General features: G+C 39.5%; 1 protein-coding gene across 1 annotated transcript in view; it reads right to left on the reverse strand.

Annotated features, from left to right (window-relative positions):
* Positions 1-24,381, reverse strand: part of LOC140480647 (leucine-rich repeat and death domain-containing protein 1-like) — a 258,495-nt gene that overhangs the window by 153,961 nt on the left and 80,153 nt on the right. The window contains exon 3 of the transcript XR_011961360.1: positions 21,225-24,339. The gene's annotated coding sequence lies outside the window, so the exon portion shown is untranslated. Of the gene's footprint in view, positions 24,340-24,381 lie in introns of the transcript that reaches the window.

Consider the following 24,381-nt stretch of genomic DNA (forward strand, 5'->3'; position numbering starts at 1 on the left):
CCACGGCTCCCTCACACGACCCTTTCCTCCCTGCCTGATAGGTATGTACTTATCAAGGACACTCAATAGTTGCTCCTTGAACAAGTTCCACATATCAATTACGCTCTTGCCTTGGAATCTACTTTTCCAATCCACACATCCTAAGTCATGCCTCAACGCGTCATAATTTCCCTGCCCCCAGCTATAACTCTTGCCCTGGAGTACACACTTATCCCTCTCCATCACTAGAGTAAAAATCACCAAATTGTGGTCACTGTCCCCAAAGTGCTCACCTACCTCTAGTTCTAATACCTGGCCTGGTTCGTTACCCAGAACCAAATCCAGTATGGCCTCACCTCTTGTTGGCTTATCTACATATTGTAGATCAATTATGGAAGATCAACTGTTCTACATAGCCAACAAAGAGACAGGCATAGCTGGGGTCCATACATGTGCCCACGGCTACGCCTTTGGTCTGGAGGAAGTGGGAGGATTCAAAGGTGAAATTGTTAAGGGTGAGGACCAGTTCGGCCAAACGAATGAGAGTGTCAGTGGAAGGGTACTGTTGGGGACGTCTGGAGAGGAAAAAAACGGAGGGCTTGGAGGCCCTGGTCATGGCGGATGGAGGTGTAGAGGGATTGGATATCCATGGTGAAGATGAGGCATTGGGGGCCAGGGAAACGGAAGTCTTGGAGGAGGTGGAGGGCGTGGGTGGTGTCTCGAACGTATGTGGGGAGTTTCTGGACTAGGGGGGATAGGACAGTGTCGAGGTAGGTAGAGATGAGTTCAGTGAGGCAGGAGCATGCTGAGACAATGGGTCGGCTCCTCCCCCACTCACCCATTGTACTCTATGCTACTCTCTCCCCACCCCCACCCTCCTCTAGCTTATCTCTCCATGCTTCAGTCTCACTGCCTTCATTCCTGATGAAGGGCTTTTGCCCGAAACGTCGATTTCGCTGCTCGTTGGATGCTGCCTGAACTGCTGTGCTCTTCCAGCACCACTAATCCAGTACCAATGAAGCATAGTCCACTTGCTTCAATTCATTGTCCAGAATTAAATTCAGCATTGCTTCCTTCTTCTTTGACCTTGAAACATTCCGATCATGACAGTTCTCTCATACAAATATTTGAATTTTTGCACTTGTCATTGTTATTTATCCTATATTGAGACATCTGTGTTTTTTCAGCTATGATTAGTGTATGGATGACAGACATATAGACAAAGAACTTGGCCACTAGGCCACAACCTGCTGGACATTTATATCTTATAAGAACAACTGTTAGCAAGATGTGAAGATGGTGGACATTCACACTGACAACTGGGAGTCCATTGCCAAGAGGTGTGTTCGCTGGAGACAATTGTCTGGGGGGACAATGTAAAAGATGAGCTGAAATGGAAAGCTCAGCTGTTCAAGCAGAGAACCCAAAGAAAACAGAACAGTGAATCATGCACATTCTCGGTCCTGTTTTCATCGACAGAAATTGTAACAGATATTGTCCTACCAGAGGAGCGTTTCTGAGCTACACCAGACAATGTTTAACACAGAGCCGACTAGCAAAGGGCAACCAATCATTTCATGAGATAGATATGTAGCAAGCAAATGGTCTTCGGATAATTTATGACTTTCATGATCACATTCTACATTTCTCAATAGTGTGCTGGAGGATACATCTCTTCATAGTGCAGTTTAATCAATACCACCACTTCCTATCCTTTTTATTCCATTCTTATTTCCCCTGATTACATTGTAGCCAGTAAAATTGTGCCTAATTCTCCTTTTACTTCAGCCAAGTTTCTGTTATTCCTATTTTTAAAAATTCTTTCAGGGGTTGTGGGCTTTGCTGGTAAGGCCTGCAGTTATTTCCCATTCTGATTTGCCCCTGAAAAGGTGGTGATGAGCCTCATTTTGAAGTGTTACAGCCATCTAGCATGTGTATACACATAGAATGTTAATGTGAGGGAATTCAAATTACAGTGAAAGAATTTCCAAGTCAGGATGGTGAATGGCTTCGAGAGGAACTTGCAGATGGTAGCGTTCCCATATATCTGCTACCCTTGAATCCTTGGGTGGTAGTGGTCATGGGCTTGTAAGGTTCAGTCTAAGGAGCCTTGGTTGAAATTTGCAATGCATCTTCTAAGTGGCACATGCTGATGCCCCTGTGCATTGGTAGTAGAAGGAGTGGATCTTGAAGGTGGTGGGTGGGGAGCCAATCAAGCAAGCTGCTTTGTTCTGGATGGTGTCAACTTCTTGAGGGTTGTTAGAGCTGCATCTGTCCAGGCAAGTGGGGAGTATTCCATTCCTGAATTTTGCCTTATAGATAGTGGATAAGCTCTGGGGAGTCAGAAAGGCTGCAGGATTCCCTGCATCTCTCCAGCTCTTATATGTAGACGGCTAATCCAGTTCAGTTTTGGATCAATGGTAATCCATTGACGATAATAGGGTATTCAGTGATCGCAATGGCATTTTATATTAAAGGGAGATGGCAAGATTCTCTCTTGTTGAAGATGGTTACTACTTGGTGTTGTTTTATTTGTGGCTTTTCAGCACCATCCTGGATATTGACCAGGTTTTTCTGCATTTGGGAAATGAACTGTTTCATTATTTGACGAGTGGTGAATGGTGCTGAATATTGTTTAGTTATCAGTGAATATCTCCTCTTCTGACCTTATAACGGAGGGTAGGTTATTTATGAAGCAGTTGAAGATGGTTGGGCCTAGGACTGTACCCTGAGGAACTCCTGCAGAGATCTACTGGAGCTGAGGTGACTGACTTCCAAACAGCAACAACTGGAGGTGAGGTGACTGACTTCCAACAGCCACAACCATCTTCCTATGTGCCAGATATGACTCCAACTAGCGGAGAGCTTTCCCCCGGATATCAAAGGCTGTCACTCTCTCCTCACTTCTGGAATTCAGCACTTTTATCCGTGTTTGAGGATGAGGATATTTGTGGAGCCTCCTTCACTAATGAGTTGTTTAATTGTCCAACACCATTTGCAAGTGGATGTGACTGGACTGCAGAGCTTAGATCTGATTGTGGTTCTGGGATCACTTTACTTGCTTATCACTTGCTGCTTATACATGGCACACAAGTAGTCATGCTCAGTAAATTAACCAGGTTGACACATCATTTTTAGGTCTACCTTGTGCTGCTCCTAGCATACCCTACTGTACACTCCATTGAACCAAGGTTGATCCCCTGGTTTGGTGGTAATGGTTGAGTGGGGGATATGTCGGGCCATGAGTTTGCAGAATGTGCTGAAGCACAATTCTGTTTCTGTTGATGGCCTACAGTGCCTCATGGGTGCCCATTCTTGAGTTGCTAGATCTGTTTGAAGTCTGTCCCATTTAGCACTGTGGTAGTGATAGTACAGCATATTCCCAATGTGAAGGTGGGACTTTGTGTCCACAAGGATTGTGCGGTGGTCTGATATCGACATGGACTGATCCATCTGCAGCTGACAGATTGGTGAGGTTGATTTCAAGTATGTTTTTCCCTCAGTTTGGTTCCCTCACCACCTTCTACAGACTCAATCTGGCAGCTATGTCCTTTAGGACACAACTAATTCAATCTGTAGTACTGCTGCCAAGCCATTCTTCAGTGATGGACACTGAAATTCCCCACCCAGAGTACATTTTGTGCTCTTGCCACCTTCAGTGCATCTTCGACGTGTTATTCAATATGATTCATCAGCTGAGGGAGGACGATATGTAGTAACCAACAGGAAGTTTTCCAAACCATATTTAACCTGAACTCATGAGACTTAATGGTGTTGACCTTTACATCAATAGTTGGGAAATAATTGGAGAAGCTTTTTACAGTTAGGATTGCCTTGCGTTTGGAAAAGAATGGACTTATTAGAGACAGTCAGCATGGTGTTATGCAGGGCAAGTCTTGCCTCACAAATTTGATTGAGTCTTTTGGAAAAGTGAAAAAGATGATTGAGGGGAAGGCTGTGAATGTTGTCTACATGGGCTTTATTAAAGCATTTTACAAGGTCCCTCATGATAAGCTGGTCCATACAGTTAAGTCACATGCAATCCACAGAGAGTTGGTAAGTTGGATACAAAATTGGTTTGGTCAAAGAAGATAGAGGGATGTTTTTCTGACTGAAGGTCTGTGACCAGTGATGTGCCTCAAGAATCAGTGCTGGGAATTCTGTTATTTGTAATTCATGTAAATGATTTCGATGAAAATGTAGCAAGTTTGCAAACAACAGGAAAATTAATGAAATTCTAGATAGTAAGCAAGGTGTCAAAGGATACAGCAGGACAAAGATCGGTTACAAAGTTGGGTGGAGAAATGGCAGATGGAGTTTAATCCAGCCAAATATGAGGTAATGCATTTTGGGAGGTCAAATGCAGGAGGAAATTTTAGACTAAATGGCAGGACTTATAAGAGCATTGATAGAGAGGTCTTGAGGTACAAATCCATAGCTCCTTGAAAATGGCAATAAAATTGGCAAGTGGTAAAGAAGGTTCTAGATGGTATATACACACTTGCCTATGTTGGTCAGGGCACTGAGTATGAAAGTTGGCACGTCATGTAGCAGTTGTATAAACCTTTGGAGGCCACATTTGGAGTATTGTGTGCAGTTCTGGTCACCACATCATTCTAGAAGGTGTAAAAGAGGTTTATCGGGATATTGGTAGGCCCAGGATACCTGACCAAGCTTGGCCTCATCCTGAACAACTTCTCTTTTAACTTCTCTCATTTTCTTCAGGTCAGAGGGGTGCCCATGGGATATTGATGAGATCGCCAGTGCTGCTTCCCTCTCTTGTCTGGAATTAGAAAAGTTTGTCGATTTCGCTTTCAATTTCCACCCTGCCCAACTTCACCTGGTCCATCTCTGACTCCTCCCCTTCCCTTCCTCAACATCATTGTTTCCATTTTGGAGATGGACTGGCCAGTAATATCCACTACAAACCCACCAACTTCCATTGTTACTTCAAATATACATCCTCACTCCCCGCCCCCTGTAAAGACTCTATTTCCTTCTCCCAGTTTCTCTGTCGCATTTGTTCCGGTGATTCCAACTTTGACAAGGGAGTCTCTGAAATGTCCACCTTCTTCCTCAACCAAGGATTCTCCAGCATTGTTGTTGACAGGGCCCTCAGCAGGGTCAACCCATCTCCCACACTTTGTCCCTCACCCCCATCTTCCCTCCTGTAACTGTGATAGGGTCCCCCTTGTCCTTACCTACTACCCTGCCAGCATCCACATCCAGAAAATAATTATCTGTCATTTCTGCCATCTCCAGTGAGATGCTATGACCAGACACACATTCCACTTGGTAAAAACAATGATTGCAGATGCTGGAAACCAGAGTCTAGATTAGAGTGGTGCTGGAAAAGCACAGCAGTTCAGGCAGCATCCGAGGAGTAATAAAATCAACATTTCGGGCAAAAGCCCTTCATCAGGAATACACATTCCACTCCCTTGTCAGCCTTCCACAGGGACCATTCCCTCCAGGACATCGAGGTCCACTCTTCCTTCACTCCCAACACCCCGCCCACAGCCTCATGGCACCTTCTGCTGCAACTGCAGAAGGTGTAACATATGTCTATTTACTTCCTCCCTCCTCAGTTTTCAAGGGTCCAAACACACCTTCCAGGTGAAGCAGTGCTTTACCTGCACTTCACACAATCTAGACTACTGCATTCGCTGCTCACAATGTAGTCTCCTCAACATTGGGGAAACAAAGTGTAGACTGGGTAACTGCTTCACAGAACATCTACATTTTGTTCACAAAAAAGACCTTGAGCTTCTAGTTGCCTGCCACTTCAACACACCACCCTGTTCCCTGGCCAACATCTCCATCTCAGGTTTGCTATATTGCTCTAGTGAAGCTCAGTGCAAGCTGGAAGAACAATACCTCATTTTCTGCTTGGAAACTTGACAGCCTTATGGACTCCATATTGAGTTCAATAACTATAGGGTTTCATCTCTCCCATGTCCTTACCCCAACCTCCACACACCAGCCTTTGTTATCAAATAGTCTACTATTAAGTACAAACCATTGTTAGCCACTAACAGTCCCCATTAACGGCTCTTCACCCTCCCAGCCAGATCATTCTCCACTCCTTTGTCTGTCCAACTGTACTTTCTCTCTTTGGGCTCTATCCCCACCTATGGTTTACTCCTTTACCCCCAGCACCACCCCTCAACTCAATCTTCTGCATATAAGCAGGCATTTTCCTAGCTCCCATCAGTTCTGAGGAAGGGTCACTCAACCCAAAACGTTAACACTAATTTCTCTCCACAACTGCTGCCAGATGTGTTAAGCTTTTCCAGCATTTTATGTTTTTGTTACCAGGATATTGCCTCGATTGGAGTGTATTAGTTTTTAGGAGAGACAGGATTCTTGGATTGGATTGTTTTTGCTAGAGCAGCAGAGGCTGAGAGGAGACCTGATAGAAATATATAATATTATGAGAGGCAGGGATAGGCTGGATAGTCAGGTTCTTTTTCCCACGGTAGAAATGCCATAGGTTTAAGGTGATGGGGCAAGTTTAAAGTTGATGTGTGAGGCACATTTTCTATGCCAAGGGTGGTAGGTACCTAGAACCACTACCAATGGAGCTTGTAGAACCAGAAATGAAAGCAAGTTTAAGAGGCATTTGGAAGACACATGAGCAAGCAGGAAATACAGGAAGTTAGAACAGTTTCAGGCAAATGGGATTAGTTTACAAAGGCTTCAAGTTTGGCACTGCCATTCTTGATGAAGGGCTTGTACAAGAAACATCGATTCTCCTACTCCTCGGATGTTGCCTGACCTGCTGTGCTTTCCCAGCACCACTATCTTGACAGCCATCATGAGCCTAAGAGCCTGTTCCTGTGTTGTTCTCCTCTATGTCCTATGTTTAATGATTTATATTAATATAGTTTCAAGCATTAATAAATGTGTGGCACATGGGAAAGGTAATTACAATTTTGCAGAAAATATAGAAAAGATTCAGTCATAGACAAATTAGAAATTGCTGGAGAAACTCAGCATATCTGGCAACATTTGTTGCAGGATAAAACAGTTAACATTTTGAGCCCAGTGCCCCCTTCTCAAAACTGACTTAAGTCATGTTCTGAGCCATGAGCTCAGTTTTTTCCCACAAAATGGATAAGCTTTGCATAGCTATATCTTATGTAAATTAATATTATTTTCTTATAAAACCTGAAGTAAATAAAGGATCAGATTTTGTTCGTGGTGAAGGGATGGGATTTCAATTTGGCTCATAGACAGCCTTCCATTAAAATCTCTGTGGCATGAACTTTCCCTTTCCGGACAGTAATTTGACCTCCTCACTAACCGGAGGGAATCTCCAATGTCCTGCAATGGTGATCTCTTCAAGTAGTCAATGATCTGGAAGAATTCTCACAAACTAAAACGTTTGTCCTTCACTTTGAAATAATTTTACACAGAGGGAAGTAAAGATTGGGAGATACACAAAGGTTTACCATAGAATATGAAATATCACAAAAAACTCTTTTCGTTATTCTAAAAATGTAAGGTTTTTTTAATAATTTGCTTTTCCACAAATATATTATTAATTTTCTGGGACTAGAGATGATCAAAAATAGTCATGATTTGTTCAATGATTAACAACTCATTTGACCAGGCTTAACTATTTCCAGTGTTTTGTTAATAAAAATAGTAAGGTAAGAAATGAAAGTCAATTTGATAGCTTTCTAAAATTTTCATTTGCAGTTAGTTCAACAGCTCACCTCCAGAGGGGCAGGAAGCCCCTGGCAGTAACCTCTAGTTTTTGTATTTGACTGCACATGTCCAGTCACCAGATGTCACTGTCAATTTCACTGACTAATGACTGCAAATGTTAACAGTTTTCAATCATTACAATTGCAAGGTCACACCCAAGGACTTTTGAAAGTCATTTTATTTCACAACTTACCTTTCATCCCTTTAACTTTCATTATCCTTCATCAGTGCTTAACTTATTTCATTCCTTTGATCTTTCTTTTCCATCCTTTAAAGGGGAAGCGGACTTTACCAATGAAGTTGAAGAGAAAGATATCTACATCATCAGTGGCTCTTATTGAGCTCATTTTGTTGGGAAGGTTTAAAAAAAGGTTTTCAGAGTATGATGTACTCTGAAAAATATGACAAAATGGATGCTGAATAATAGAGCAAGAAAAGATCAGCATTGTTAATTGTTCCATACTTAACTCATTCTCACAGATGCTTAAAATCTCATCCATGCTTTTGTAACTTCTAGGCTTAATCCCTCTGATGCTCGCCTGACCAGTCTCTCAAACTTCATTAAGTTCAAACTTAAGGTCATTCATAATTTCAGTGCCTTGATTCTATCCTGCACAACCACACTGCTCTCCATGATTCCTGTTGTTCCCAACCACTACCCATACCTTGTACACTGAAATGTTGATATTATGGTATCAATGATAATTGCAAATTCCACTATTATTTTACTATTTAACCTCCTTTACCTTTACAACTCTAGTTACCAGCCACTTCTGTCAACTTTGGTATACTTTCCAGTGCTATTTCTCTCTACTCTACCATTTAGGTGAAAGTCTTCAGCATTTTGGATGTATGCTTTGCAATTTGCTCCCAAATTCCTCTGAATTTCCTGCTTTTGGGAGATTTACAAGGTCACAAAAATGGTTTACCACAAGTTTCAAAGCGTAATCGACAACCTTAATAGCTACGCTAGAAACAGGATCACCTCCCAAGAATAAATTACATACACTGCAGGCCACCATGGAGACATGACCATTCCAAAGCCCTCTACAATAAAAGCTCCATTTGTTCTATCCTAAGCAGACCCAGGGGGACCGTGGCTCCAATCTAGATCAATTTATTCTGCCCTCGTTCACATCTGGTTGAACTATAAATAATGCAGACCTTCAACAACACCCTTGAATTGTTGATTTTTCGTAATGAAACTACATCAAGAAGCCTGGCCTTGCTGGGCAGAAACTCTTGTTTGCTATAGTCAATGGATGGGTTGTCTTCTTCAATTCCACCTGAACGTGCATCATCTAATAGAGTTACTATTTCCTCCTAGTCTTAGATTAGATTTGTCTGCAAAATCCCCAGAAATTCATAGGAAAAGGGATAAAAAAATGAAAGAATTTGTAACTCTCTAATATACCCTTCTTTCACCCTCTCAAAATATTTTATAAGTGATGAAGTGCTATGGAAACATGGTCAGGGTTGTAACAGAGGCAAAGGCAGCAGCTAAATCTATACCATCTAAGTTCCCACATCCAACAATGAGATGATGACTTGACGGTTTTTGTTGATGGTGGTGGTTGGGAGTAGCTGTTGGCCAGGACACCAGGATTACTTAAACAAAAAACAAAGAATTGCAGACATTGGAAATCTGAAACAAAAACAGAAATAGCTGCAGAAGCTCTGTAGGTCTGGCAGCATGTGTAGAGAGAAAGCGCAGTCACCACTTTGGGTCCAGTGACCCTCCTTCAGAGTAGAACAAAACTACTCACCTAACCTTCTTTGAAAAGTGTCATATGATCATTCATGTCTATCTGAGAGGAGCGACACAATTCAAATTGACATTTCACCCAAAATGCACTGCCTCCACTAGTGCAGCATGTAGGAAGGCTGAATAAGACATCTCGAGTCTTACATATGTCTCCCTCTATTTCCTTCCAACTCCAATATGCCATCAGGAAATCAACTTTGCCACCTCACCACATACAAATGACAGGAGATGGAGCAATGGTACTCAAAGCTGCTCAATCTTTTACAGCTTCTGAACCTCGGTCCTGAGGCAGTAGCAGTGAGAGACAACTGTTTCTGATGTTAATTAATTTGGAATTGTTGGATGTGTAAGGACGGTAAATGTGTCATATTACTGTACACAGCTCAATTGATTCTTTTATCTTTGCCAAAAGAGATTGATTTAGAATGCTGGACATTTGGTGGCTAACTGACAGCTTTCATTGCCATTTTATCTCCAAATCTGACTGCAACATGAAGAATTAGTGGAAGTGCAGTTTTCCACCAGGTCAACGTTGCATAATTTTGCTTTATCGCCGAAGTTTATTGTATTATTCTGTCCAATTATTGCAGTTTTAAAAATCTATTCCATCATAAAGCCTGCAATTAATACATATGCAATTTGGAATGTAGCATAATTTGGTTTGTTCCGTTATTGATTCCACATTCCACTTGCAACACTGCACATTTCAACCAATAGGGGCATCAGCATATTTCAATTTCTCTCAGTGTGAAAACTGATGATGGATCTCAAATAGTTGAACAATGAAAAGTATTTAGATGACAAGTAAAATAAATGCTGAAGTCCATGTTTTACTATTTATTTAATTTCTGTTAAAGTTTTAACATTATAGTTTGCAAAAACCATTTTAGCGGAAGTTGTTTATAATTAAGTAAATAATTCAAATAAACATAGAAGATACTGAACGACTCAGCAGGTCAGGCAGGGAGAGAAATTTCTTTGATTATTGATTTATAATCTTAGTGTCAGGTTATTATGAATGAAATTTATATTTTAGCCACATAAAAATACTAAACACAAAGTATTATTAACTTTTATATCTTTACATAATTTTCCATCCCCCCATTTAAGTCTTCACATTTACCCATTTCATTTATGAGCGTTAATATCATATAGAGAATAGGTCTTCCTCAAACTTGCCAAACAAGAATAAAGTATTCCAGCAAATTTTGTTTTAACTGGCATTCCATGAACCGGCGCACTGAATAAAGTGGCAAAAATTATATACATCGAATACTGCGAAGTTTATTGTATTATTCTGTCCAATTATTACAGTTTTAAAAATTATTTACCTCAATGTAAATAAACTTGTTCAATCAAATGGCCACATGAAATACTAACAGTTGGTTCAATTTCGAGTCAGTTTTTCCTCAAATACAAAGATGTCCAAGTAGTCAGTTGAGGATGCGAGTGAGAAGGCTCTCTGTCAGTGAATTTCATTTAAGGCAAAGTGTGTTATTATGTTGTAAATGAACTGTAAAAGTGATGTGCCCTTTGCATTTTGTTTCTATTACTTTAAGTGTGTTTTTGCAATGATTATATGGACCTCTTGATTATCCGGAATATTTGATCAACTGGTACACTTCTGGTTCCATTGATGCTGGTTAATAAAATATTTGCCGTACATCAGTAGATAGATACAGAAGTAGTTTGCAGCTGCACTGCAGTAAATCACTTAGGATCTACTCTTTGAATGGTGATGCACCTGGAACTCTTAAAGCTTAATGTCCCAACCCTCCACTGAGGTCAGATAATCCCTGAAATACCATTGCACTCCTAATACATGTAGAAAATGCTCTGGGATTACACCAAGGTATTTGGTAGAATATTCTGTGAGCAGAACCACTTAAATGTCTGCTTGCAGACCTTAAAGCTGTCCTGGTGTGACAGGAATGGGGGGAGACAACTAGACCTTCCAACTCAACACAAAGCAAACATGGCCTAGTCAATCATTACATTTTTCACTTGCTTAAAGCACTTGGACATGATGCCTGTTAACATACATGACACATTATCTCTGGATTTTTCCAACAAAAAAAATAACACTCACAACAGATAAGCTCGAGTCAATGGTCACTTTTATAGTCACAAACCACTATCTCTGCTCTCAATGTGGTTTCAAGGTCTGTATCTAAAAGACAACATGAATGAGTTAATCGTGTGAATTTAAGTGAAGTTATATCTTCATTCTCATTATGTTTCATGCCTATGATGTGATGGACTCTAAAAGATACTGTAACAATACTGCTTAATATACCTCCATATCTGAAAGCTGATATATTTTCTTTGCAGTTAAAAGCTTTTACCATAATTTATGTTGTGACCTTTATTCCTGTCAAGAATACAATGCTGCTTCAAATTGTGTTGAAAGTATTCTCCTTCCGTCACTTATGCTTTCATCATGAAAGTATTCAAGGTTGTGTCATTTTAAATATGAATGTTTTTTCTGACAAGGAGTTTAATGTAGGTTACACATGCTATATTGAGCTTTTAATGCATTGGTTGAAACAGATCCCCTTCAACATCACATAAGGAGATTGCTTGTCATTGCCCAGTGAATAGGACAAAAATAATATTTTCTTTTAATGAATTGTGCTGTATTTATTAATTATTACTTAGTATTGATGTACATAGGCATCATTTATAGGAATACAATTTGAGGCTTGCATGGTATATTTTCACTTTTCACATTTGACTACTCGTCAGGCTCTAAACTACTGCTTGATATTGCCTCTGGCAGCTTACTAAATCTTGCATATGTCTGACAACATATCTTGTGTTTCAGAAAATGACTGAAGCACAAATGATGTGCTACAGAGTCTTTCATTTGCAGAGTTATCTTTTGTTGCAGCTTACTTGGGAGAGGATATGGAAAATTAATTTTACTCGAACAACCGTTTTTGTGAAAATCTCACTGTAAGTAAAAACAAAATTTCCCAACAGTGGTGTCTTTTTCTTTTTCAAAGTTATTTTTAAAAATTCAGACCCCTTATTGTGCAGAACAGGGTGATAGCATTTGAAGAAGAACATTGAATTATACCAAGACCTTACTAAATTATATTGATTAAATTTGTATACAGAGCCGAACTCAAAAGGCTTGTGTCCAATGTATCTGTCATACCACTGCATCACAGTTCAGATGTTATATGTACTCCAATTTGAAAGCCTTAAGAAAATGTGTAAAAGGAGAAAGAAAGCCAATACTTTATTTCTTAAAATGATTTAGATATTAGAATAGGGTGGCATGCTGTCTTAGTTGTTGGAACTATGCCTCACAGTGCCAGGAACCTGGATTCAATTCCACTCAGGTGACAGTCTGTGTGGAGTTTGCATGTTCTCCCACTGTCCAAAGATGTGCCATGGGAAATAGAGTAGGGTTTTGGATCTGGGTGGGATGCTTTTCAGAGGGAAGGTGTGGACTTGATGGGCCAAACGGTCTGCTTCCACCCTATAGGCATTTTATCCTAACTCTGCAAATTAAGAAGACTGCTGCTGAAATTTAAAGTTGTTCTCCCATTTTGATTTAACTCTAAATTGGGGGATTATTTTTATTTGTGGACTAAAGCCTTTATTATTGCTCAAAAATAACCTTGAGAAGTTTTCAACCTTTGGGAAAACTGGACAGCGGGACAACAATTACAGTCGGGAAAAATAAGGTTGGTATCCCAACCTTGCAGATGTGAAATGGTGCCTGTGAGTAAGCAGGACATTGTATTGTCCGCAACCCTTTGCTTCATGGCTAATAAACTGGAAAGGCAGCTGCTTAAAGTGGATGTGAGGTGGACTTCCCTCTTTGAAACTTCAGCCAGGTTCAAGATTATCAACAGTCTCTGTAGCTGCAGGGTGAAACAATGCACTTGAAGGAATTAGGCAAGGTAAGGAAACACAACAATACCATGTGTCAAATAGATCGCTTGAGAATTTGTGTTTCAAATATCCCTGACAATCTCTTCACTGTTTACTAATTACTCAAGCACTTACACATGCCCTTACACAAATATATGACTCCTCCATGTCATTTAATGACAAGTCAGCAAGGTACACAGTCAATGTACAATCAACAACCTGGCTCCATTCAGTTCTTTCATTGGCTTCAAATATTATTGCAAAAGAAATCTGCTGTGCATTGCCATCCAGGATGAACTTCATATTAGATTCTCATCAACTAAAGGATTAAGAATATGGGATAAATTTAATACTGAACAAAAGGCACTGGGAAAATTAGTGGGGTTTAAAGTTCACAAGTCCCCAAGGTCAGATAACCTGCTTCCTCAGGAATTACAAGAAGTGCAGAGACAGTGGATGAATTAGCCTTAATCTTGTGCAATTTTCTTAGATTGTGAAAAGGTCATAGTGAATTAGAATTAGAATTAACTTTATTGTTACATGTACTCAAATGAGTACAGTGAAATGTTTACAACTCACCATGTACGGTGCCATCTTAGGTTCAGAGTTCCCTAGGTACAGGTTCTTAAGTATAAATTCTTAGATAGATTCCCTACAGTGTGGAAACAGGTCCTTCGGCCCAAAAGTCCACACCGACCCTCCAAAGAGTAACCCACCCAGACCCATTCACCTACTCCCTACTAATGCACCTATCACTATGGGCGGTTTAGCACGGCCAATTCACCTGACCTGCACATCTTTGGACCGTGGGAGGAAACCAGAGCATCCAGAGGAAACCCACGCAGACACAGGGAGAATGTGCAAACTCCACGCAGTTACCCGAGGCTGGAATCGAACCCAAGTCCTTGGCACTGCAAGGCAGCAATGCTAACCACTAAGCCACTGTGCTGCCCCTATTTTTCTTAGGAGAAACATATTAGAAAAATAAAGAAATAATAAGTCCAGCATTACAGATAATAGGAATAAATTAGAAATAAAGAAATATAAAGTTCAGAATAACAATCTTTCCAATCCAGTCCACGCTGGCAACCCCCCCCCCCTCCAATCCACACCGGGCCCTGATTTCAGACAGTGCCAGGCTTCACCTTGAGGCTGGGAGACTGCTCTGGAATCACCTCAAGGCCAGATGTCCACACTGAGACCATGCTGAGCCGTCAACTAACCATCACAAGTAGGATGAAGGAAGAAATAATAGAAAACAGGAAACCATTTGGCCAGTTAAACTGAAAATCTGTCATTTGGAAATTGCTGTAATCCTTTATTAAATAAGTAGTAGCAGGGTATTGTCAAGCTGTCAATGTGGTTTTATGAAACGGAAACTCTATTTGACAATTTTTTTTGGAGTTCTTTGAAGATGTAAGAGGCAAGGTGGATAATGGAACACAAGCTGATGTAATGCATTTGGAATTCAATGAACCAAAAGAGATTCAATGAACTGCTGCACAAACACGTCACTACACAGGATAGGATTTCTGAGTGCTGATGGAAATATATTACTGTGCCTGAAGGAAGTCAAGAAGTCGAAACTTTTCATCTTGCATTCATTAGTTCTAGGACATAAGAAATGTGATTTGATAAAAATGATACAAATTTATATGTTATGAGAAGAGAGAGCTAATTTGTTGTGCCATAATTGGCATACAGACATGGCAAGAATAGTTAACCGTCGATCTAAGCTATCAGACCAGACAATTCTCTTTCTTGTGTTCTAGTCCTAAAGAATAATAAATGAAAAGCTTTCACTTCTTATTTTCTTTTAGCAATATTTAAGTTCTGTGCTATTAAACAATTATTTATATTAGCATGGAGAGAGAATTGGCTAACAACAAAAAAAAGGTCAGTACAAGTAAGCCATTTTCAAATTGGCAAACTGTAATCAGTAGAGTGCCAAAATGTTAGTACTAGGGCCTGAATTATTTATAATTCATATTCCTGGCTAAGATGAAGGGACAGCGTATTGCAGCCAGATTTGCCGATGATACAAAGATAGATTGAAAAACAAGTTTTGTGGTGGAAACAAATGGTAGAGTTTTATCAGCAACATGACATTTCCAACATTAGAACCAGAACTGGGCACCATTTTTGCAACTTTTCCTTATTCCTAAGTGATCATCATAACTTTTTTTTTCATATTGAAAGGCACGTAAAAGGAATGCATTTGAACAGATCAGTCTACATTGACCCAGGCACTGGGAAGAACAATGCCCTGATAGCACCATAAGGTCATCTTTAGCAACATCTGTGGATTTATGGCAAAGTTTAGATAGCTGACCCACAGACTAGTCAAGAAACAGTCTGACATCGTCTCCAACTTATATTTCTCTGAGCATGACTTTATCCCAAACACTATTACCACCAACCTTCGGTTTTCTCTGTGCCATGAGCAAAAGTCCTGTTGTTACACTAAGAATGTCCTCCTTATATTGTGTGGCATTGTCACTGTACTAAATGGGATAGATTTCAACCAGATCTAGCAACTCAAAACTGGGTATCCATGAAGTAGAGTGGGCCATCAACAGCAGCAGAATTGAATTCAACTACTATCTGTACATCAAGCTGAGTGAACAACCCAGGACTCAGCTCCTGCCTTATGTTGGATCCTGTTTCCCACTTTGATCTGACTATTCCTTCCTCAATTTAGTACTCTGAATTTGACCTCTGAGCCCAACCAGTGGGCCAGATTTCCATGTGTAAATCCCTTCCTGACTGACCAACAGCTATCCTTTTCTGGTTCCACCATACTCAGGATACTAGGTCTCTCCCTCTACTAAATCTCCTCCCTTCTCTCCTCTGCTCTTCTCTTCACCCAAAGACCAAACAATGTCCACCTTCCCTTCTTACCTCCACACCTCCCTGCACCCAAACACTAACCTTTAAACATCGACTGTTTCGTGCCACAGAATTCAACATGGAAACATGTTTACCTCCTTGACCTGAATACTTTACCCCTGTAACACTGTTGTGAGTTTTTCCCCTTCATGCAGAACAATTTAGCTGATGCTTTGGCCCAGTTAAACTCACTTCCCAGCATATTGTTTAGTGTTTATGAAATTGTAAGATGATCTCAATGAAACATAATAAATTCTTTAAAGGTTTGACAGAATGGATCCTGAAAGGCTTGTTCTGTTAATGGAAAGTGTAGATCTATGGGCCAGAATTTCAGGGTAAGGGTGGTCATGTCAATTTGAGGTAGGAAAGATTTGTTCATGTAGAGGATTGCGAACTTACCCCTGATGATGATTATGAGTTAATGAATACATTAGAGACTTTGAATGATCGATTTTTCAATGCTATAGTAATCACGAGGTATAGGGCTGGGTGGATAGTGGAAATAATGTAGATGATTAGCCATAGACAAGTAGGCTCAAACAGCTCTGCTAACCCTTCCTCCTATTTCTTATGTTCTTGCATTCAATCAACAATGGTATTTATGAGAAAAATATTTTGGATGGAATCCATTAAACTGTTAATGCTTAGAAGTGAGACCAAAGTAAACAAGCTAAAATCAGCTGGGTCTCATTGAGAGCAAGTGAGATTTGACATGATTACAATTTGAGAGTAAATGCTTCTGCTACTTCAAAGAACTTGCTGTTTAAATCCAAGCTATTTTTCGACAGTGAGTCACAGAGTCATAGAGTTATATAGTGTGGAAACAGACCCTGCAGTCCAATACATCTATACCAATCAGCAATCCTAAACTGATCTGGTCCTATTTACCAGCATTTGGCCCATATTCTTCTAAACCCTCCTATTCATATACCCATCTAGATGCCTTTTAAATGTTGTAATTGTACCAGTCTCCAACATCCCCTCTGGCAGCTCATTTCATACACGCACCACCTTCTGTGTGAAGACATTGCCTCTCAGGTCCCTTATAAATCTTTCCCCTCTCAACTTAAACCTACGCCCTCTAGTTTTGGACTCCCCTACCCTGGGGAAAAGACCTGGGCTATTCACCCTACCTATGCTCCTCATAATTTTATAAACATCTATAAGGTCAGCCTTTGGTCCAGTGAAAAAAGCCCCAGTCTAGTTAGCCTTTCCCTCCAATCCTGGCAACATCTTTGTGAAGGCTGAAGCCTGTCATACAAAAAGTCACAACCAAAAAGGCTAACAACACTTATCCTAATTTCAATTATTTATGCTTTGCAAATAATTTACTGCGTCCTCATTTTCCAAACTGGAAAGATGCTGACACAAACTCAGCATGGATTGAAAGTATACTCATGTTCTATAAATGAGATTGACACTCACAAAATCAGACGACTTCTTACTGTACTGCCCATTGATGCCTGACACAAGTGGGTATTCCACTCAGTCATATTTTTTGTAGCTTATAATGAATTATGACCAGTTAATTAAAGATGCACAGGAAGTATCTCTGCATGCTTGATTGCCTTAAAATACAATTGTAAATTCCAAAGTTTAATCTTTATTATCCAGTGCCAAATTGTATTTTGTAACAGTTTTTAATCCCTATTTAAATCTCATATTGCTGCTGAGGGTTTTTGATATGCAAATCACAAATTTCAATTCCAACAATATCCTCAGAGCTACAGGAGAACCAATGCACGAAAAATTGCATCAGTGTCATACTTGAACACAATGTACACAAAACAACGTGGGACCCCTTATTTAATTTCAATTTATCAACTATAGTTTTCGATTTCTTTCTTCCTCATATACTGATTGAGCTTTTATTCTACACTGCTTTGTGTGATAATGAGAACCATTTTCTCATCGTTCACTGAATTAAGAAGTTTCTCCTGAATTCCTTTAAGATCACTAAGTGCTGGAGAAATTTTGCAGTTGGTCTGACAGCATCAGTGGTGAAAGAAACAAAATTAACTTCTCAAATCTGTTTTTTTTTGGACCTGGACTCAAAACATCAACTCTGTTCCCCCTTCCTCAGATGCTTCAAGACCTGCTGAATTTCTCCAGTACTTTCTGCTTTTATTTCAGATATCCAGTATCTGTATAACTTTCTACTGTCTCTTGATTTCCTTATTGGAATTATTTGTAAATCTCGTGAGTATCTTGCTGAGATCTTACTATTACTAACCTTACTTGAAATCTGTGAATTGTGTAACTTTGCTTTCTAATTCAGTTTGGGTTTTGATCCTTGCTGATCTTAATACTGGACAATTCAGGTCCCAGATAGAAACCTAGTTTTACTTTCGCTAGTTTTTTTCCACCTTGACAGTTGAACACTGAACATATACAGAGCAGCCTGTTAATGTGACTTCCAATTAAACAACATAAAAATTTATTACACACAACAGGAAAACAACACTAATTATTTTACAGTACGTAAGTGCAATTTGAAATGCTCTTGTACAAATATCAGAAAACAATTCTGCTCTGTTACACCCAAAAGCACTCTCATATATATATTTAAAACTCAGTGAAGGATAACTCTGTTTCCACATGTGTAATTGGTTTCTGGAGCATTTTCTTATTGACTTCTTAGTGCCTTCAAAGCTGACACATGGGATTTCCACACTGTAGGGATTCTGGTTTGCGGTCAGTAATTTGCTGATTTTTAGGTGGATCGAATCACCCCCACATTCCTGGTTCTGACATCGGACTTATTTCAGAATGTGAAATGAAGAAGGCAATAGACAGGTGTTTCAGAGCAAAACAATGTCTCCGTTTATTAAATACAATAGGTAAGTATAACACAAGATATAAAGGCAAATGTAGTAAACAGTGAAGTTGACACAATCAACTATGCAGAGGGCTGTTACTAAATACACTATTGAATTAAACACAGGTTAAACACAATTAAAAGTTAAATAGCAATTTTAATCACAGAAATTTTAAGTTTACTTCCCAACCTTGGGGTTCCTGCACTGTCACCACCCGTCTTCCAGTCCTGCTGCTGGCTAGGTTGGAAACTTTGGGGTCTTGGGAACTTAAGCTCACCACCGGGGAAAAAGACAATTTTGCGGTACTGCTGGCTGTTCCTGTTTGCATAGCTAGTGCCTCGATGAAGACTTCGAATGGTGTAGGTCTTCAGTATGGGTTGAGTCCGCTGATACAGTAGGATGTGTTTTGGATTTATTGGGTGAATACTCAGTTTTTGTTACTTTCTGATGGTTTTGCAGGCCAGTTTTCACCTCAGAAATGTGTCTGAGGCCTTGTGGTGTAGGTCGGGTCAGTAGTTTTCAGAATTCGTGGGTGCTTAGGTCTGCTAGTTGTGGCCAATTGCTGTTGGTTCCCCCATACGGAACAGACATATGTCGGTAGCTTTTGGAATTTTTGTTGGGATCCCACTTCTGGACATGGTTGTGCAGATAGCTCTTGGGGAGATAGCTCTCTCAGGTGAGATTGGGGCCTGCAATCATACTAATTGAGGGCCTCATCTTCATGCCAAATCTGTGCTTACTATTGTGTTACTGGTGAAGTCAATTGGCTTCCTGGCAGTTAACGAGTATGTGTAAATGTATTTTGATTGATGTTGAAAGCCCAACATCTCTGGAAATGAATATTGTTTGAAGTTGAATGTCCAGTATCTGGAGAGGTTCCATAATGTCCGGGCTGGGTAGCCCAATGTGTAAACATTTGTCTTAGTCTATGATGTTAGGTCTGGTTAATTATTCTCGTAGAGTGGAGATATAATTTGGACTTTTGGGCTGAACAATGGTTCCAGGTAGCTATCTCTGCATCTGTGTATTTTTACCAAAGGTCAGCCCAGCTGCCCTCCTTTCTTTTAAAAATTTTAAAAAATTTCAGGGTTTTGGTCCAGTATGGCAAAATATAGGGACTTTTGCTCAATCCCACAATACCTTCACTTTTCAGCATTTTTCTACTTTTGGAGTTTTATTTTAAGCTAGTGAGGACTCTTTGCCTGGCCCTGACTGTTTAAGAAGCTGCTAAACTCACAGTATCTTTTCAGTCTGACTGAACCAGCATACCCTTTCTTAATCTTTAGATGGTTTTGTCTTTCTTTGTTGCTAGGTAACAACCTTCTTTTTTCTCTTCGATCATTGTTTCTAATACACTAAACTATTCACCTTGAGCTCTACTCCAAGTTTGTAAGACCTCATTAAAATGTGTATATCATCAAACTTTAGACATCCAGAACTCACCACTCCGAACAAATTGAAACTGAAACTAAAACAATGTCTCCCATTCTTATACGCAATACAGATTAAATTCAAAATATCTGTGATTCTTCAAACTTAGAACACAGTTTTAAGGTTTTCAAATAATGTTTATGATATATCTTGGACCTTCACCACACCCTCCCACAGAAAAACAAAAAGGTATTTTTAAGAAGCATTTTCATTTTCCTATTACAATTTTCTATTACTAGCCTATTGTACAGAATTTACTCTATATTCAATACACAAGGACTTTCCATGAAAATCATCGTCTACACAAGTCCATTTTGATCCTCATTTATTTTCTTTTATAGTTACTCATGAGGGGGTGCCATTATGATCTTTTTTCCTGCTATGTGACTGATTTTCAAATTGTATGGTTGTAGCAATAAACTTTAACAGTATAATCTTATGTTCTTGCCATGAAATATTTCAAGAAAGTGAAAGGATTATGATCCAAATAAATAACAGTTTTTGTAGAGATGTTCAGAACATAGATTTCAATGTTATAGAACTAATGTCAAACTCAAAAGATTGGGATCTTACTTTTTTTGGTTTAGTGCAAGTTACATCATGTTTTTTTTGGAATAAATCTCACTGTGAGAGTCAATAGTATTTCTTGCCTTATTGTATGAAACAAGAACCATTTCCAGAACATCTCACCACTCACCAGATGAATGTTCATTCTATAAGGATTTGTTGCACTACTCCAACTCCAATCTCTTCCCTTGCTAAATTATTATTTAATCCAATTCTATATAATGGGACCAGTTTTTAACTTCCATGTATACCTGTAATTATTATCTTTTCCCTTCAAAAGCCCAGTGTTTCTCAAAGTCTTTATTGGTTTGCTGCCTTGATTAGAAATGTAATAACCCCTATAAGGCTCATAGGGAATCACTAATTAATTTCCCCGTGGAGTTCGATGAGTATGCGTTCCCTTGGTAACAGGCAATAGCCTGCCCACATGGAACTCATCATCTAAGCTACGTTTAAAGCAAGCTTTAGGGGGGCCCTATTGTGGTGCAGTGGTAGTGTCCTTACCCCTGGACCAACTGACCTGTGTTCAAGTTCCACCTGTTGCAGATGCGTGTGATAACATCTCTGCACAGGTTGATTAGGAAAATATGTTAAACCTTTTTAAATGGCAGACCCACTGGGTTCTTGTGGCACAGTGGTAGTCTCCATACCTCTGAACTAGGAGACCTGGATTCAAGTCCTACCTGCTCTCAAAATATATCATAACATCTTTGAGCCAGTAGAATAGAACATAGATGCATTTAAAAAAAAACATAACTGTCAGTCCCAGGCTGGGTATAGCCTATGTACTCCATGAGTAGTGGGTACATTTTAGTTCTTCAACAATAAATGATATTCCTTTCCAGATAGGCTTCCAGAATTATTACAAGAAGTATAAGAAAATATAGCTCCCTGTGAAATAAAATATCTAATTATCCAAATAAACTGTCCAAATGGTCTGACTCTCTTTAGAGAAGGACAAATTGGCTTGATTGTCCTGTGGTATCTTCCCCTTCTCAGTCGGCTCTGGAGGGAACAGATCCACCTGTCCAATGGCTCCAGTTTCAATCTCCATTTCCTTCCTTGATGCACTTGATTTGAGTCCAGACTTGCAGGAACCCATGATTAAATTTCTAATGGAAAAAAAAAGTCAACTTCTCTCTGTTCCCTTCACTTAAATATTTTAATTTGACTTTGTGAATTTATGTATCCTTGTATTGGAAAGATGTCTTAATCGTAAGTGTTAAGACCAAATCATGACTGAATCTCTCCAGTAGTTTATGTTTCCAGACAGGATACTGCAAGCTTTTAAGCTGTTGGGTGAGTAGGGATGAACTGAGTCCCCTTCTTTATTCACTCAATCCCCTCAAAAGGTTGCAACAAAGTTAGTTTAAAAAGGATTCCCTCCCTTGTGGAAACCTTTCTCCTAGACCTAATGAACTTATGTTTTAAAATAAATCAGTTTACTGGGTTTTCAAATTAACAAAATTTATTAACTACAAAAAGAATTAATAATAAAATACACATACATGATTCATGACTACATGAATCCAAATAGATTAAATAAAGAAAGGAAAAGGATCAGTCTGAATTATTTGCTAAGAGCAGCTAACCAAATGTTATTGCCTTTGCAATGGACGTGACCAGTAATGTTGGCTTGGTAGGTGAACAGTCAGCTTACCAATTCTTAATTGTGCAGATTCGTTGAGATTCATCTTTCAACTGTGAGTAAATTCTAGCATTCGGGGCAGGAGAGGGTATTTAACTGCAGCACAGGGGTGGCTAAGGTATAATTCTTTGACCTTCACAGTATGTTAATGCTCAAACTATTATATTATACACATATTAGAGCACCCAATCCCTCTTGATAACTGCAGTAGAGCTGAAACTTACTTTTTAACCTTGTGTATTCTTTAAAGGGAAAAACACAAAATATGTCTGCAGTTTGTGATGTAATTCACAGGCCATGGTTTATTATTCAATACAGGGTAAACAACCCTTTATTATCTTTGTAATTACAAAAGATCACAGCCTGTTTGAGGTTTCTTTGATAACTTTAGGTGTTATATCCCACCGACCTACACCAAAGATTTTTTTTCTCCCCTGCAGTTATTGCCTCTATAGTAGTCCTATTAAAAAAAAACACATTGTTGAATTAAAGGCTAAAAACGTTCACTGTACTTTGTGGTTCTGAACCCATGATTATGACATAAGGGTAGAGACTTGCCAATGTATCCCATAATGCATTGACCCAATGCAAAGTGAGAAAGTTTAAAAATGCCCTGTTTTAATATAGGGACTTCCTGTTTATCCACAAAACTGGTTGGCTGACATGTTGCCATGTGTAACTTATTCCTTGTGATGGCCTGCTGTCCATATACATGCACATGAATTAGGAGCAGGTATAGGCCATTAGCCTCATAATCTGCTCTACTATTGAAGAAGATCATTCCTGATCTGATTATCTCTCATTCCCACCTACACCTGATAACCTTTCATCCCCTTGCTTACCAAGCATCTATTCACTTCCACCCTAAAACTATTCAAGGATTCTGTTTCCACCACTTTTTGGAGAAGAGTTCCAAATACCGACAAAGATCTGTGAGAAAAGACTTCTTCTCATATCTGTCTTCAATGGGAAGTCCTTATTTTGGAAGAATGACTCCTAGTTGTAGATTCTCCACCAAAAGGAGAGATCCTTTCAACATCCTCTCTATCAAGAGTCCGCAGCATCTTTTATGTTTCAATCAAGACACCTTCTAAACACCAATGGATACAACCTTAACCTGTCTAACCTTTCCTCATTAAGACAACCCATTTATTTCAGGTATTAATTGTGTAAACCTTTTCTGAACTGCTTTCAATGCATCTACAACTTCCTTAAATAAGGAGACCCACGCTCTTAATGTAGTAACAGAATTTGCTGCGAACAAAAAATTTTAAAATGTCAAAACGTGCCTTTCATTCTTTTGCTTTACAATATGATTGTGTCCTTGTCTGCAGCAAATGTTGGAAAGTCCAAACTGTCAGGAGTCATGTTTGTTCTCTTACATCATGCTATATTGTGGTTTAGTACATTAGTGCAACAAAGCACTGTGACATGGCGCGCCTCATATTCACAGCAATGTTTTAGCTCTCTCCATTGGAAGATTTCCCCTGAGAGTTAACACCACAACAGCAAAAACAGATGCTCAATGAAACACAATCTGGAAATGGCTTTCTGGCATGGCCTATAGCACTGGTGCTAAGATCAACTTCCTGACCTCCGCATACACAAGTGTTCCTTTTGTGAAGCTGATCTGGTATTTTGAGCTGTGGGATGAAAGACAAAAAGAAAACATCTTGATGATAAGG

Source organism: Chiloscyllium punctatum, chromosome 8 (genome assembly GCF_047496795.1).
Source record: "Chiloscyllium punctatum isolate Juve2018m chromosome 8, sChiPun1.3, whole genome shotgun sequence".
NCBI lineage: Eukaryota > Metazoa > Chordata > Chondrichthyes > Orectolobiformes > Hemiscylliidae > Chiloscyllium > Chiloscyllium punctatum.